This window comes from Caretta caretta, chromosome 6, assembly GCF_965140235.1.
Source record: "Caretta caretta isolate rCarCar2 chromosome 6, rCarCar1.hap1, whole genome shotgun sequence".
In the NCBI taxonomy this organism is placed as follows: Eukaryota; Metazoa; Chordata; order Testudines; family Cheloniidae; genus Caretta; species Caretta caretta.
Window position 1 is genome coordinate 11,052,108 of NC_134211.1, and position 13,338 is coordinate 11,065,445.

General features: G+C 56.0%; 1 protein-coding gene across 1 annotated transcript in view; it reads right to left on the reverse strand.

The window, feature by feature from the left end:
* SPTB (spectrin beta, erythrocytic) overlaps window positions 1-13,116 on the reverse strand; it is a 134,624-nt gene extending 121,508 nt beyond the window's left edge. Inside the window, exon 1 of the mRNA XM_048854341.2 lies at window positions 12,873-13,116. The gene's annotated coding sequence lies outside the window, so the exon portion shown is untranslated. The remainder of the gene's footprint in view (window positions 1-12,872) is intronic.
* Between the last annotated feature and the right edge of the window lie 222 nt (window positions 13,117-13,338).

Below are 13,338 nucleotides of genomic sequence, written 5' to 3' on the forward strand. Positions count from 1 at the left end.
TAGAAGTCTGGAAGAAAGCTAATGTTCTGCTGATGCTTAAATAGGGTAAATAGCACGATCCAGGTAATTATAGGTCTTCCAGCCAGACATCAATTCTGGGGAAGATAACGGAGCGGCTGATATGGGCCTTGATTAATAGAGAATTAAAGGAAAGTAATGTAATAATGCCAGTGAGCATGGATGTATGGAAGACAGAACCTGCCAAACTAACGTGATGTCTTTTTTCGATGAGATTACAAGTTTGGTTGATAAAGGTAACAGTACTGAGGTAATACACTTAGACTTCGGTAACGCATTTGACTTGGTACCACGTAACATTTTGATGAAAAAACTAAAATGATAAAAATTAACATGAGACAAGGTGGGTGAGGTAATATTATCTGTTATAGGATCAACTTCTTTTGGTGAGAGAAAAGCTTTTGAGCCATACAGAGCTCTTCTTCAGGTTTAGGGGTCATGGTGGATAATCAGCTGAACATGAACTCCTGCGATGCTGTGGCCAAAAGGGCTAATGTGATCTTGGATGCATAAACAGGGGAATCTTGAGTAGGAGTAGAGAACCTCTGTATTTGACTCTGGTGCGACCACTGCTGGAATCCTGTGTCCAGTTCTGGTGTCTGCATTTCCAGAAGGATGTTGATAAATTGGAGAGGGTTCAGAGAAGAGCCATGAGAATGATTAATGGATTAGAGAGAAAACCTGCCTTACAGCAATAGACGCAAGGAGCTCCATCTATTAGCTTAACAAAGAGAAAGTTAAGGGCTGACATGGTCACAGGCTATAAGTACCCACATGGAGAAGAAATATTTGATAATCTATCAGGGAAAGGTCTAACATGATCCAGTGTCTGGAAGCTGAAGTTAAACAAATTCAGACTGGAAATAAGGTGTACATTTTTAACAGTGAAGGTGAATAGTGAACCTTTGGAACAATTGACCAAGTGTCGTGGTGGATTCTCTATCGATGACCATATTTAAATCACGACTGAATGTTTTTCTAAAAGCTCTGCTCTAGGGATTATTTGGGGGCAGTTCTCTGGCCTGTGTTAGACAGGAGGTCAGACTAGATGATCACACTGGGCCCTTCTGACCTTGGAATCTACGAAATTGCAAAACAAACCAGCTAGCAAAAACGTGAGAATTTGTGTCCGTGTCTCCTCCCCTGGCCATGCCATTGTACGCTGGGTGTCTTGAAGAGTGAGATCCCACAGGTGTGTTGGCACAATGCCCAGCACAGTGAGGCTCTGATGCCAATCAGGACTGTGGGTATAACTAATAGAAACACCCAGGGGACGTAGGTGTCCCCGCCCCATTGAAAGCCAATGGACCTGCACGGTGGCCAATGGGGAGTGTCTGCAATTAGCCCCCAGCCCAGTCCCACGGTTACAAGATACACTCAGCCTGGTTTTGTCTGTGCTCAGCCTTCGGCTGGGGAACCATAAGTGTCTCTTGGCTCCACAGCTGCTGGGGGGTCTTATTTTGGGAGCTGGCAGCCTCAGCCAGTGCCCTGTCCTCGACACAAGCCTGAGCCAGCGGAGACGCTCTGACAGGGAGGAGAATCGAAGGGTAACTTAGCCCCAGCAAAGTCATGTTCCCCACAGCCACAGCTCTGCCCACCTCCCCCAGAACCAAGTGACGCAGAGATGCGACAGTGCTGGGGCCTGGGAGCGGGGCAAGGACAGGCTCTGGGAAGCCAATGACAGCTTTTGGCTGCCACTGTCTCCACTCCCTCCACCCCGCGGAGGCCGGAGACGGTCCAGGGCAGGAGCTGCCGCCCGCTGCTCTCCACAACGCAAGCCTGGGGGCCCACAGGGCCAGCACTTTGCCCAATGCCCTGGCCTGCCCAGCGCGGTCAACTGGCTGGACTCCAGCTTTCCAGACTCAAGGAAGTTACAGGAAAGGAAACACACACACACACCACCACCACACCACACCACCCCCCGCCCCGCCGCATTGCAGACCCTTCCATGGGCTTGGTCTGGGTCTGATCCACACTGAGTCAGCCAGGCCTCGAACAGAGGGGGGCGGAAATCGGGGAATGCAGAGTTGAGGCAGGAAACAATGAGAGGTCATGTAGCAGGCAGGCCCCACGGGAAACCAGCTCCTACTGGGAATGGATGAGACACACACACACACACAAGTGTGTCAGGTTTCAGAGTAACATCCGATGAAGTGAGCTGTAGCTCACGAAAGCTTATGCTCAAATAAATTGGTTAGTCTCTAAGGTGCCACAAGTCCTCCTTTTCTTTTTACACAAGTGTGTCTCTCTCTCACACACTCACACACACACACACAAGTGTCTCTCTCATATACACACACACCCAAATGTCTCTCTCTCTCACACACACACACAAGCCTCACACACGAGTGTCTCTCTCACACACACATACATGAGTCACACACGAGTGTCACACACACACGAGTCTCTGACATACACATGAGAGAATCTCTCTCTCACACACACACACATACATGAGAGTCATACACACACATGAGAGAGTCTCACACACATGTAACCAGGATCTTGCCAGAACATGGGGTGTGGGAGGGTGTTGGGGGATGTGCAGGGTAAGGATGGGCACACACATGTGCTAGCTACTGCTGGGTTCTGGCTCTCACGGGGTATTGCCCCCCCACTCCCTGCTACAGGCTGCCCTGGGTGTGAGCATTCGGGGCTGGGTCTGTGGGCCGGGGGCGCTGCCGAGCAGGGCGGGGTCAGGCGCTCAGGCCGGCAGCCCTGCCTACGCGCGTGGCTCACGCTGGCTGCTGCAGGAGCAGGGTCAAAAGGTGGGCAGCTTCTCACAGCTCTTCCCACGCCTCCCTCCCCGCAGGCTGGCACACACTGTCCAGGGGAGGGGGGGGACGGTGGCAACAGAGGCTGTGCTCTCCAGAGCAGGGCACACTGGGTGGGACAGACCCTGCTGGTAAAGGGCTCGAGATCCCAGCCGCTGCTCTCCCCATAATGACCGGGCTGGATTTCACCTGCTCCCCGTCTCCACGGGGGGCACTCCCTGCAGCACGCCCAGCTCCCCACTTGCAGTGCCAGAGAAGGGGTACCCCTTGGCAATGGTGTAACCGGGAGAGTCACGCTTACACCCATGGCTGGGTCAGAGACATGGGACTTATTCCGGGCACTCCTGGCTGCACTCCCCCCCGTGCCGCATTGGGAACGACGGTCCCCATGGCACAGCCCGTCCCAAGGACAGAAAATGCTTGTTAATCTCTGTCCGCTGCCCCTGCCCAGTGACGCTAGCCCCCAGGGCTGGCAGTGGTGAGGGAGCACCAGGCATGGCGATCCTCACCGCCGGCACGTGGACACATGCATCCCGTCGGCACGGGCCCAACGGGGCGCTGCGCTTCCACGCGGCAGCCTCAAGGTCGGCCCGAGGGCCGGCAGGAACAAGCGATAAGCGTGAGTGTGAGCTGACGGGCAGTGCCACTCCTTCTCCAGCTGCCACCTGGGTGGGGACAGCGAATCACCACGCCAGGAGAGGCGAGTGGTGAAGAGCCACCCCCCGTTTAGTGCTGCTGGAAGTTGCACGGTCCTCAGCAGAGAAGAGCCCTGTTGTAACAGGCAGAGCCTGTATCCGTGTCCTCAGGCTCAGCACCCTGCCTACGGATAAGGGGAGCAAGGGGCTGCTGCATGGTTCAACAACTGGGCGCGTCTCCACCGATGTAAGTAGCATCAGCGGCTCCCCCGAGAGGGCAGACGTGGCCGTCCTGCACGCACTGACTCTGTCCTAGCGCTCTAGGAATGAACCAGGCTTCCGGGTGTCCTGCTCTCCCTGTGCCCAAGGGGACTCAATCCACCTGCCAGTCCATCCCCACAATCCTCAAGCCTCTGCCCAGACAGCAGCCCAGCCCAGAAGCACAGGACAGCAGAGTCCGTGGGATCTAGCTTTCTTCTTTGGGAGGGTGCTGTGGGGACGCAAATAAAGAAACAAACCTTTTCCAGACTTCCCAGAAGCCAACGCCCAAAGGTGTCCTGGCCGTCTAGCCAACACTGGGCACATCCTGAGAGCAGGGACCAGCTGCAGTGAGCCTCCCATGTCAATTAATCCACAGGACGTAAGCACACACTGACATGCCACAGGCTAAAAATGGATCTCAGCGACATAAACCAGAGTATAATCTCTGCTCCCTTCAGAGAAGTGTCCCCATGCCACAGCCCTCCCCTGCCTTGCCAAGCCTCGCCAAGCCTCGCCGGTCAGGGCTCAGCATGCAGGCTCCCCCCAAAATACAATCCTCTTTAAAAACATCTGATTTTCTCCCCCAAACAATCCACGAGGTTGTCTTCCTTTGCCTTCCAGATTTCAGAGCCTCAAGGGGCCAGCTTTTCAAATTTTTCTCTGCAACCACATGGTCTAGAGCAGGGGTGGGCAAACTTTTTGACCCGAGAGCGACATCTGGGTATGGAAATTGTATGGCGGGCCATGAATGCTCACGAAATGGGGAGTTGGGGTGTGGGAGGGGGTGAAGGCTCCGGCTGGAGGTGCAGGCTCTGGGGTAGGGCCAGAAATGAGGAGTTCAAGATGTGGGAGGAGGCTCTGGGCTGGAGCAGGTGGTTGGGATGTGGGCTCTGGGTGGGGTTGGGGATGAGGGGGTGGGGGTGCAGGAGGGTGGGAGGGGGATCAGGGCTGGGGCAGGGGGTTGGGGCGCAGGAGTGGGCCAGGGGTACAGGCTCCAGGTGGTGCTTACCTCAAGCAGCTCCCGGAAGCAGCGGCATGTCCCCCCTCCAGCTCCTATGCAGAGGCGCGGCCAGGCAGCTCTGTGCGCTGCCCCGTCTGCAGGTGCAGCCTCTGAAGCTCCCATTGGCTATAGTTCCCAGCCAATGGGAGCTGCAGAGGCAGCACTTGGGGTGGGGCAGCATGAGGAGCCCCCTGGCTGCCCCTATGTGTAGGAGCTGGAGGGGGGACATGCTACTGCTTCCAGGAGCCACGCAGAACGAAGCAAGCCCCTGAGCCCACTCCCCAGCTGGAGCGCCAGAGCGGGGAAAGCCCTGGACCCTGCTCCACAATGGGAGCTCGAGGGTCGGATTAAAATGTCTGAAGGGCCAGACATGGCCCCCGGGCCGTAGTTTACCCACCCCTGGTCTAGAAACTTACCGTTTTCAAAGGATGAAAGATTCTTACCTGACTCCAGCAGCTGGTGCTTTATGACAGTGCCAGATATTGTGAGAGGCATGGAAAAAAACCTATGTGAGCTGGCAGCACTGCAGCCCACTCTTAAACTTGCCTTTTCCAAGGCAGTGGTTCAGGCACTAGCCCAGGACTTGAGACCTCATTTCAAGTCCCTACTCTGCCACAAACTTCCTGTGTAACCTTGATCAGGTCACTTAGCCTCTCTGTGCCTCAGTTTCCCATCTATATTACCCTTATTATTAGTGTAATTAGTGTATTACCACAGCACTTAGGAGCCCAGGCCTGTGCCAGGTGCTGGACAAACAAGATGGGCCCTGCTCCCAGGCGCTTACAATCTATGTGAAATCCGGTCAAAGGGTCTACTCACTGCAAGTGCGCATCCCCATAGCCAGAGGTGGCACAGCAGGGTATCCCTGGATGGTCCCCCTGCCCACAGTCACTCCATCACTGCAGTGGTCTCTCTTCCTGCCACTTGGCCCTCCGGTCTGGTCATGCTTTAGTCCACAACTTCCGGGGTAACAGAGAGTCCAACCCAGCTATAGTCCTGGGGTCTTGCAGCAGGTCTTCCCTCCATCTCTGGGCTCTGTGGTCCTCACAACCCTTATCTCAGGGGCTTCATCCCACCTTCCTTGGTGGCTGGGAGGGGAATGCAGGCCCTTCCTCTACTCTGGGCTGGCAACTAAGGTCTGCTCCCTCAGACTCCTTGCTGACCCTCTGGACCCCCTCCCACCTCTGCTGCAAACTTCCTGGCTTTATCCCCACCCAGCTCCTCCCCAGCTGGGCTCCACCCTCAGTGAAGCCTGGACTTAACAGGCCTCTCAGGCCCCCATTAACCCCTTCAGGGCCTGTGTGGGTACACCTCCCCTCCCCAGGTGTTGTGAGGTGTGACCAAGAGGGAGGTTTCCACGGTATGCATCCGATGAAGTGAGCTGTAGCTCACGAAAGCTCATGCTCAAATAAATTGGTTAGTCTCTAAGGTGCCACAAGTACTCCTTTTCTTCAAGAGGGAGTTGTTTGTAACGTTTTAATGATGCTGATGCTTGCCTCAGTTTCCTCCTACGCCTTGCATGGCTACCCAGGGTGGGGGGGAAAGGATTAGAACTGCTCTCAGGGCAGAACAAGAGACAGAGGCAGGTGGTGTCACCTCCCTGTCTGGCCCGTTAAAGAAGACAAATCAAGACCCTGACAAAGAGACACCCCAAGGCCTGAGCAATTCACTGAAACCCTGTGCAGGTGGGATGTGAGAACTGAGCTGGAGAACAAGGGGGAAAGGTGTCAGGTGATGGGGAAAGGGGCTGCCCCTGGGAACTCAGGGTCTCTCCTGTGTGAACAAAGGGACAAGAGAGGGAGCCAGAGATGGAGTCCTGGCTTGCCAGGGTACTGGTTTGGGGAAAGGGCTAATGGCTATGACTCAAGGATTGCCTTGTTATGCAAAGGCTGCCGGTGTCACTGTAAATACATACTCAGGGGAGCATTGCACCTGAAGGGACACAGTACACGCCTCCTGCAGAGAGCTGGTGGGGTTGGATTCGGGAGCCCCTGAGAGAGTCAGGGATTGCTGGTGCTGATGGCCCAGTGTTGGAGGGGTGGAGGCCATGGGCCTGCCCTTGCGGAGCTGCGTGGGACCTGGTACACTAAAGGGTCACTCCCAGGGGATGGGTGACTGGCTGGAGCATAGACCAGATCCTGTGACTCTGTGACACAAGGCTAAATCTGTTAACACAGACATTCCAGCAATGGGGGCCACATAAACACCTATGCTAGATAGACCTGCCTGCTAGATAGGAACATAGTAAGATAGTAACAGGCTAAAACAACAAGAACCAGAAATCATGCTGGTGCCTGAGACCATGCCAAAGAAATACTTTAAACTTTGGGGAACTGCACAAAGCTTCAGAGCACCAGAGCGACTGGAGAATCTGGCGTATTTTCAACACAGAAGTGACGCGCGGAGGGTGGGAAATCAAGGCAGGGTCTGAGAGATGGTGTCAGGGGATAGAGGGGCAGAGTATGACATGTGACTGCTGTTTCCGTTTGGAGCATTGCCAGCTCATTGGGTATGTGTCTTAATGCGGGCATGAGGTGTAAGGGCAGGAATTCTCCATGGTAATCGACACTTGGGGGCTGGCTGAACAGCAAGATATCCAGCCTAGTAACCAGAGAGCCGGCACTTATGGGCAGATCAGACTCACTGCAACCAACGGAACGGACCCTTGCTCAGAAAAAGTCACAGAGCTTTCATGTCTAGACATAAGTTGAGACACCTGCTTCTGAGAACAACAACGGAAAGAGCACCCCTCCATTAGGTATCGCAGGAGTCTGTGCCCACCCAGTCACTGAGCCACTTGGGTGACTTCCATCAAGCTAATCTCAGATGATTATATAGGAAAACCAAATTTCCTGGTCACCCAATTTACTAAAGGGCGATCAAAAACATGGTCAACACAGAGCTCATGCTGTGTTTGATCACTGTGAATTTTCAGACCACCCCACAGGGTGCATGGAAACATACACTGTCACTCCTGTGTCCCCTCCATCTCTCACAGTGCTGGGTCTGGGGGAGGGGGGGTCTCCTTTCAATTAACGGGTGTCAATTGATGAGGTGAGAGGCTGCCCCGTGAAAACAACATTATAGGAATCAAGAAGCTAATCCCCCATCATTCGCTCAGGGCCACCCCAGGATCAGGGAGTGTCTGGAAATCCTTTTGAAGATTATCATGCTGGAGAGTGCTACGCGTTATTATTTAGATTTGCTGAAGGGGGAGATAAACCATCTGTAGCAAGGGAAAAGGCAGGTCGGTTTGGACAAAACTCTGCATGTTCACTTTAGCATCTAACTTCTAAAGCCTCTAAGAATATGAGGGTCAATGCATCTTAGGGTGACCAGACAGCAAGTGTGAAAAATTGGGACAGGAGGTGGGGCACAATAGGTGCCTATATAAGAAAATGACACAAAAATCGGGACTGTCCCTATAAAATCGGGACATCTGGTCACCCTAATGCATCTGATGCCATCTTTCTACTTTCTGCAGCTTCGCTGACTTCTTTCAGAACCAGAGAAGCTCTGGGGAAGTTAGGCCCGGAGGAGAGGGGAAGTTTGCACAGGAACAATCTCCATGCTGTAGCAGGACCCAATTTCCAGAATCTCTGTTTCATTTCAAAACAAAGTCAGTCTTTAGCCGTTATGGTTTTGAAAACAAATATCTCCGAAAGGTGTCGGGGGGCAACCAGCCCCGAGTCCGCAGAGAGCCTGGGACCATTGCTCGCAGAGGTGTGAACTGCCCCGTTCTTCGGGGTGAGGGGATGTCATCACTGTCAACCAGAGCACGGCGCCTGTCAGAAAGGAAGGGAAGGGGCTGCAGCTCTGCCCGGCTCACTCCGTGCCACGGCTCCTGGGTGCCAAACGTGCATGGCCTTCAGGACGTGCCAGCACTGGGGGGTTTTTTTGCCAATCAGGGAGCCCGGGCAGGGCTCATCCCAGTTCCAGAGAGAGGGAGCCCAGCAGCAACACAACCCTGTCCTGACTCATGTGCGTGGGGCCCCTTTTGTGGGCAGAGCTCAGAAGAGCCCTACCACCACCTTCCTCTCCCGCCTCTGACTGGGGCTAGGGACCGGCTTGCTGCTTGGTTGGACATCTGGGGTCAGAGAATTAACTTTGTTCCTCTCACAGCAGCCCCCAGAGGCTCCAGTCAGGATTGGAAGGAAGCTCAGGTATCCGGCCTTGTAATTAAAGAGCCAGCAGGCAGATGTGACTCCCGGCCACAGCTGGGCCACCCAGAAATAGACAGGCCCTACACCCGAAGAGCTGACGTCACACTGCAAGGTGGGATTGTGAGGTGTACAACACCGTGGGACAAGCTGAGACAAGAGGGCCAGTAATAGAAATACTGGGTCACCTCTCAGCTAAGGCTATGGCGACGCTCATGGCGGCGTGCAGAGCCCACGCTGCAGGGAAAGGGTCCGGCAAGGGTAGGCAGTGGGGAAAGGCTCCAGCAGTGGAGAGCTGACGGAGCCTTTGTTTGCTCCCTCCCAGCCAGTGCCGGAGCCTTTCACTGCGGTGGGGAAACACCCTGGCAGTGGAGAGGCACTGGGCCACCATGCTGCTAAAAGTATGAGTGTAGCTGGGGGCAGCACTGCTTTGGCATGTAGAGAGCCAAAGTGTAGACGTAGCCTTCGTGTGCAAATTGGAGGCTTCCTAGTGTTTTGCTTTCAGTAATCGGAGATATTAACGAGGCAGCAACAGGCCACCTGCCGAGGCTGTGGGCGGGGTGCTTCTTCGAAAGGTTTAGTGGCAGGGTCAATGCAGATGGGACCCCTGGGAGGCCCAGAAGCTGGGATAGGGTAAACAATAATCCTAGCTCTCTCTTACACAGCACTTGCTGTCAGGGGATCTCATCCTAGCATTCTGCCTCTTTTACAGATGGAGAAACTGAGGCAAGGGGAGATGAAGTGACTTGCTCAAGGCCACCCCACAGGGCAGTGACAGAACTGGGACTAGAACCCAGGTCTCCTGAACCCCAACCCCATGCTATATCCACTAGGCAACCCTGCCTGCCTTAGGCAAGGGTACTAGCTGAGAGGGGCTCGGCATTATGGACAGGCTATGGCCGTCCAGGCTTTCAGATCATGGCAAAGAGCGTAACCAAAGAGCCAAGCCAGAACGGGAGTAGAGTGATGCCAGGCCAGCCTGGGACACTTGCTGAAGGAGCAGAAGGAGAACAGCTCGTGACAGCACAACACACACAGCCATTGCCACCCCCGCTGAGGCGCTAGGCCACCCGGCTCTCTTTCTCTCTCACCGTGTGCGGGCAGCGCCTCGGTGCCCCAGCCGCAGCCCAGGCCCCCATTGGACAAGGCGCTGCAGACACAGAACAAAAGGGGGCCTTTGCCTCAAAAAGCTCATTGTCTCCATAGGTGACCTGGTCCCCATCATCACAGTGTCTGAGCAGCTCCCAATCTCTGTGTGCTTCTCTTCACACACCTCCATGAGGGGGAACAGAGGGACAAAGAGACAAGCTGACATCACACAGGGAGTTTGCAGAGGAGCAGGAAGCAAAATCCAGGTGGTCCCATGTCCAAGCTGAGTGCCCCTAGCTACGGGGCCACCCAGCCTCTCTCACAAAGCCTATAAAACCGCTGCACACGTAGCGGACCCCCCATGCCAGCTCTGCCCAGACATTCTGAAGACTTAACTCAGGGAGGACACAATGTCAGATATTTTCTTTTCAAGCTCTGAACCTTGGCAGCCCTCTCAGGCACAGACAATGCGCAGGGCAGGCCCTAAAAAGCACAGGGGACTCCATCGGCACATTTTGACAATGTCCAGAAGAGTGAAAGAGCGGACCACTCACTTGGATCATACACTTAGCAATGAAAATGCATCAAGAGGACAACCCCCATCAAACTCAGTGTCAGGACAGCTGTCCGAAGCCAAGCCATGGCATCAAGCCTTCCACCTGAGGGTTTGCATGTCATATTTCTATACATTAACCACAGAAAAGAAGCCAATGTTGCGGCTGGGATCAGAGGTGCTCAGGGACTGAGATGTGATCACTTTGTGAAATGGGGGCCGAGTTAGCATTGCTTCAGGAAACAGAACTTTTGAATTCCTAATTCTGTGGCCTGTCGATGCTCCGTCATGATACCCGGCTGCATTCAATGAACAGACTGGGGGGCAGAGAGGGGTGCTCTCTGGCTCACACCTGCACATGCAGGAAGGTGCAACCCGAGGTGCTACTACATTTAAAATGACCAAAGAAATGACAGGAGGCAGCCAGCCAGCCCCTCCTGGCTCTTGTCAGTTTCAGGCCCCACAGTGGCAGCAGACACAGCTTGCCAGACAAAACCCCAGGGGTGTGAATGGAATGGGGAAGAGAACTCCGGCTGGTGGGAGGACTAAATGGTACAGGAAGGATGGGCCAAGGCTAGCTGGACTAGTGGGGAAGCCAGGCTCAGCTGGGTGAAGGCAGCTTTCTCTGCCCAGGGCTCTGACCAGGCACTGCACACGCAACCCAGGCAGTTTCACTCACTTTCAAAGTGCAAGAAACTGGCCTGAGAGCACCAGACACCAGCACTGCCATCACGGGGTCCACCAAACGGCCCCCGCCACACCACAGCCCTGGGGGAAGTGCCACTTCTAAGGCCAGGAGGACGCTTCCCCTCGGTCGCTGGCCTTCCCCAGGGAAAGGCGGAAGTTCCCATCACTTGAGACTCATGAAAGATGGGAGCAAGCACCGGGATACACTCCAAAAGGAACCGTCCTGTGCTGGCAGGGAGCTGCATGCTGACTCCTGCTAGAGGTGCCAGCAGTGGGGGCTGGCTTGGGCTCTAGGCACCTGAACCCAGACCCACTCACCAGATAATGGCAGTGGCTCCTTAACAACAACACAGGCTAGATTCAAGCCAGAGACCCCCAGAGGAAACGCTCCATCACTCGCTCCCCCATCCAATTTATCCAGCTTGTCCTTATGCTGCAACTACCGACATGGGATCTGGACCGGCTGGCTGTTCACAATACAAAGTAACATCATCAAACAATGGACAAACTAGAGCACAAATGATAAACTGCAGCACGAGCAACGCAAAACACAAAGTGCCATCACCCTGGCATCCAGACGCCTGCCTCCAGCCACTTTTCCTCTCCTTGTTTATTTGTTTGCACTATGGTAGGGCCCAGGAGCCCTGGTCATGGACTTGGGCCCCAATGCTGTAGGTTTTGAACAAACACAGGACAAACTGGGTAGTCCCTGCCTCAAAGGACTTGCAATCTAAATAATAAATCCCTTGGGGACAAGGGATTTAGGGCATGCTCAGACAGGAGCACATACACAGACCCGAACTTTGCTCTTTCTGTACCAGATCTTTCCAGAGACGCTGACACTTGGGGATCTCCTGGGAGAGAATCCCTGACCCCAGGACACAGAGAAACACGGTGGATTGGCTTTTTAGCGCCCCAGTAGAGCAAGGAGAAAGGGACCCTCATCCAGCTCCCCCCAGGAGTCCCTCCGGCGGCGCTGGGGGGACCAGCCAGGAGGGGCATGGAGAGACTGAAACAACCCCACACCCGCACACCTTCCAGAGGCTTGCCAGGAAACTGTCTCCAAGTCCACGCTATAAATAGGCTTCTCCAGGGCGCATCACTCCACGCAGCGCCCGGGCTCCATGCGGCACAGCAGCCCCGCCAGCATAGAGGGCTGGGTCGGTGTCCAGAGAGGGGTGTGTGTGTTGGGGAGGGGTCTCTCCCAGTTCTGTCCCTTCTCTCTGCGCCCCTGCAACCTCCTCCCTTGCACCGTCCCCCCACCCTGCGTGCGCCCTGGATCCGGACCCCTTCCCCTCCCTGCGCTCAGGATCCGGACACTTTCTCCCTCCGTGCGCCCCGGATCCGGACCCCTTCCCCTCCGTGCGCCCCGGATCCGGACACTTTCTCCCTCCGTGCGCCCCGGATCCGGACCCCTTCCCCTCCGTGCGCCCCGGATCCGGACACTTTCTCCCTCCGTGCGCCCCGGATCCGGACCCCTTCCCCTCCGTGCGCCCCGGATCCGGACACTTTCTCCCTCCGTGCGCCCCGGATCCGGACCCCTTCCCCTCCGTGCGCCCCGGATCCGGTCACTTTCTCCCTCCGTGCGCCCCGGATCCGGACCCCTTCCCCTCCGTGCGCCCCGGATCCGGTCACTTTCTCCCTCCGTGCGCCCCAGCCCCAGCCCCGCGCAACTCACGGCCGGCGCGGACTCACCTGTCCAGGGCAGGGGCAGCGGCAGCAGCGCGGAGTGCCGGGCAGCGGCGAGGCGGAGGCGCGGCGGGGCTGGGGCAGCGCTGGGAGCGCCGAGCGGAGCCGCCCAGCCCAGCGATATAAATAACATTATCTGGGCGAGCAGGGACATTCCTGCAAGGACAGCGCTGCTGCCCGGCCCAGATAGTCCCGCTGCCTCCAGGGGAGGGCGGGGGAGGAGGCGCCCGCCCCGCAATGCAGCACAGCGGGCCCCCAGGCCAGCGCCAGCAGCGGGCGATGCCCAGCAGCGGCGCCGGAGCCAGCAGGCCCGCACCAGGGCTCGGCCACACCCAGCGCGGTGCGGCGGGGCTGGCCCTGCGTGGGGTGGGGGTGGGGGGAGACGATGCTGGTGCCGCTGCTTGCAGGCTGGGTGGAATCAGGGCCCGCCTCTGCGCTCTGCCCTGGCAGCACCCTGCTGGGCATCCCAGCC